Source organism: Corvus moneduloides, chromosome 1 (genome assembly GCF_009650955.1).
Source record: "Corvus moneduloides isolate bCorMon1 chromosome 1, bCorMon1.pri, whole genome shotgun sequence".
Classification (NCBI taxonomy): Eukaryota; Metazoa; Chordata; class Aves; order Passeriformes; family Corvidae; genus Corvus; species Corvus moneduloides.
This window is the reverse complement of record NC_045476.1, coordinates 64021736-64025588: the sequence shown is the minus strand read 5'-3', so window position 1 is coordinate 64025588 and position 3853 is coordinate 64021736.

The following is a 3853-nucleotide window of genomic DNA, read 5'->3' as shown; positions in this document are numbered from 1 at the left end:
CTTGTGTTTTGGATTTTTTTTTAGAGGTACTGCATTATCATGGCTGATAAAAGGCTCTGACCCCATATTTGGATTAAATAAATTGCTAGGCAAAGCATGATGCAGCTGCATTTAGATAAAATAATTTTCTAAAATCATTGATTATGATACATTCCGAGTAACCACATTAAAAAGAATCAGATGTTCCACTGTAAATAAGGTAGTCCATTACTCACTGATCATTGATGTTTTGTGGGCATTTGGTTGCTTCCCTTTTGTTCTGCTGCTGCTTTATTAGAGAACACAGTAACAAACATGTATTACATTCTTTGACTACTCTGATGTATTATTACTAACTTAAAAATAGCTCTATTGTGTATTTCAGCTATTAAGAAAGCAGTTAGATGTATAAAAGTGTATTGTGGGAAAACAAACAAAAACCCAACAGGACAGGTAGGTTTCTGATTGACTTGGGTCCTTTGTTTGATTTTTCTTTTGAAGTAGCCAGCCTGTCACATTGGGTTACTCAGAGGCTGAGTGAAAGACACAAGTGAGAGTTGGGAAGACCGTTTTGTTGTTGTTGGTTTTTTTTAATAATTCAGTTCTTTACCAGAGCTGATTTCTTTCAGAGTTTCTGTATCTGTAAATCATGAGAGGGCACAACTATGAAATTAGAAGAGGCAAAGCGTTATTAATAAATGTAGAGTGCCTTAAGGTCATGTAAGAGATATAAATCACAGAAATGACTTTCATTAATTTTTGCATAAATTACTTGTTTGCATTTTTGTCTCATGCCCATTTAATATTCTCAGACTTAGTGCTCTTATGGTTAAAGTGCTTTAATGTTCTCTGCTATTGTCTGTCCTTTATAGGCTATTCTCTGTGAGGGGTAGGTAAAGCTGCTTGGAGTGCAGGAATGGGTGAGGAAAATGACATAAAATTACTTTCCTTTAGAGAGGGTATGAATTGGAAGCTTAATGATGAAAGTAGCTGCTTAGGGAGTTGCTGTCACCTAAAAGGTGACATTTCTTATTCCCCTGTGAATGTAATTGTGTGTACAGTCTGGTGAGGACTGCTTTTGGTTTCTCCATCTTACTGGTCACTTCTGGCTTGATTTATAGTTAATTCTGATCTGGATTTGCATCCAGAAGATAAAGAAACCCATTACAGAAATGAGCGAAATTACCATTTTAAAAAGGAGTTGATCTTAAATGTGTATGTCTGTATTTATTTTTTGCCTGTAAATTACTAGTATGTAGTGTTCCAGGACTGGGACTTTAAGGTAGAAGATTGAAGCAATTACTTTGTTCTTTGTTTTGAGTGACAATTAAATGACTGCTTTCTGGTTCAGTGAATGCTGTTTATTTTAGGAACAAGTGTTTTGAGTGTTTTTTTCTATTGAGATGATTTTGTTTGGTTGGAGGTTTTTTTGTTGAGGTTTTTTGTTGGTTGGTTGGTTGGTTGATTGGCGTTTTTCTGGTTGTGGGTTTTTTCTAGCTTTTGGTTCAGTCTTAAAAGTAAAATTAAGAATAATTTGCATTTTCCCCCTAACACGTTCCAACAATCTGCCAGTAAGTATCTCTTGCAGCCTCCTCCCTGCTCCCATCCCTAAGGCACACGCTCCTTAGCTGCCATGGTGGTCTCCATCTGACTGGGGTGTACGTGCATGGCTATTGATACACGTAAGGATTGCTGCAATGGTAGGTGTGAAGTGTAGAAGTCACTGTTAGTAAATCTACTCATCAGATAAACAATGTGTATGTTTTGCATATGATTAGATGCAGTCCTAGAACATATTATCTCAACAGGCACTGCAAAGAGAAGTTTCAAACACATTGGAATCTGGCTTTAAAATCTTGTTGGGGTAAAAAAAAATCAGAAGTTTGTCATCAAAATATGAAGACTATTCACTGTAATCCAGAACAAGATAGGAGAGTCACTGCTACTGGTTGCAAAAAGCAGTTTTATTCATGGTACAGATTTTGTTTACTGGTCACTTTAGTGTGTGTTAAGAGTCCCCTTTTGTAGTATATTCAGATGGCATCAAAGCCACAGTAAGCCTATTAACTATTTCCGAAACAGATTTACTCAGCATATTTAATTATTTTAATGTATTTATTATATTTTAAGCTTGTTTAAAAAAAAAACCCAACAGCTTTTACAAAAATTTGGAAGTATTTATGTTAGAATTTTTTAAAAAAATTGAAGGGTAGTTACTAGAATATCTGTCTCTCTGATTTCCTCACAGAGGAGACTTGAATATTTTCAAAACATGGCAGTGATTCTGAGAAATGTCAAACAGTTCAGACAAAGACTACCACAAGTGCCTCTCTGGTCACTAAAACTGCACTTCTAATGGCAAACCTTTATTTATCTGTGAGTGTGTATTTGTGATAATTAGGTATTATATAATTACAGTTTGAACTCTTCATAAGTACATAGATTTCTTCTGAAGCACGTCATTTTTGAATTGTCTTGCTTTCTGTGACTTTGAGAAGCCGGTGTAGGTAATGCTTATGTTTATGCAAAACCAGGTGTTAAGGTTCTAACCGTTGTTCTTTTTGTGGTAGTTGGAGACATTTGGAGCTCTACTCCCATACTCTGCAGCATACACTTATACACAGTGTGAGATTCCAAGTTTTAACGAACCACACAATCGTAATTATCAAAAAAAAAAAAGGTGAAAGCTTGTGTAAAACAGACATTACTTAGTTTTAGCATCTGATTGAAAAAATATCCCCTAGGTTTTTAGATCATAAAAGTACTCTTGTTTAAGTGATTTTCTTGTGGCCCAGTGATCTTCCTTGTTTCATAGGTGGGGCAAGCACATTTCTGGGAATGTGAAATATTTTATAATCTTTAAAATGTTGAAATAGGAGGTATGTGCATACACACACACACACATCAATGCTGAAAGCCTGTGCAGACACTATACTGGTTTGGTACTTCAGTGTAAGGATGCGTTCAGACCAGGGGACAGACCAAAATGATCTTCAGTAAAGACTTTAAACCTGGAAACTGTAGCTAGAAAATGCAAAGCTGGGGTGGTAGTAACAACATCAGAAGAAATACAGGTGTTGAAACATGCTTTTAGAAATAAAGCATTGGAAGAAGCAGTGTTTTACTTCAATTACACCTACGTCATAGGCTTGGGTTTTTGCAGTGGATTGTCCAAGCACTGCATATGGCTTTGCTCCATGGTATGCATTTATCTGGAGCAGAAGTGTTGTGTCTATTAAGGTAAGTTATAGTGTGGCTGAGAGGAGAGAGTTGCCAATCCATGTGTGTGTGCATGGGGGTGTACATACAGACACTCCTGTGGGGATTAGCGATGCCAGCAGCACTCACATGTAAGTAAATTCTGCAGTACTTCTGAGATTGATGCACTCAGGTAAGCCCTATGCTCTGAGCAGCATCTCTGTGGGTAGCTCTTGCCCAACATCCAGCTGCAGAACATGTGACACGAAGCAGTAGGTGACTGTAGAGCTGGCTTTCCCATTAGCGTTGGAGGGAAGTTAGTTACAACCTGAGGTTGTTTGACTCCATAGGTGTACCTGTGATGGTGTGTGCACCTTCATCCTGCACCTGAAGAGCCTCAGCTCTGAAGCACTCAGTTAATGTAGCTGGTGTCTGTGAAGCTCTTGTGGCAGCCTCTGAGTAAAGGAATGATGGAACAATGGTAGCTGCTCTAACTGGTGTAATTACAGTGGGGTGTGTGGACACAGGATAAAAATACGAATCCCTCCATCTTCTCCAGATGGAGAATCTTTGTGAGCTATTGTGGTCCATGTGGTCCTCTGGGTCATTGGCTGATAAGCACCAGGAGCTGATAAAGACTGATCATGCTGGGCTTTTTGATCATGTGCCCAGTTGA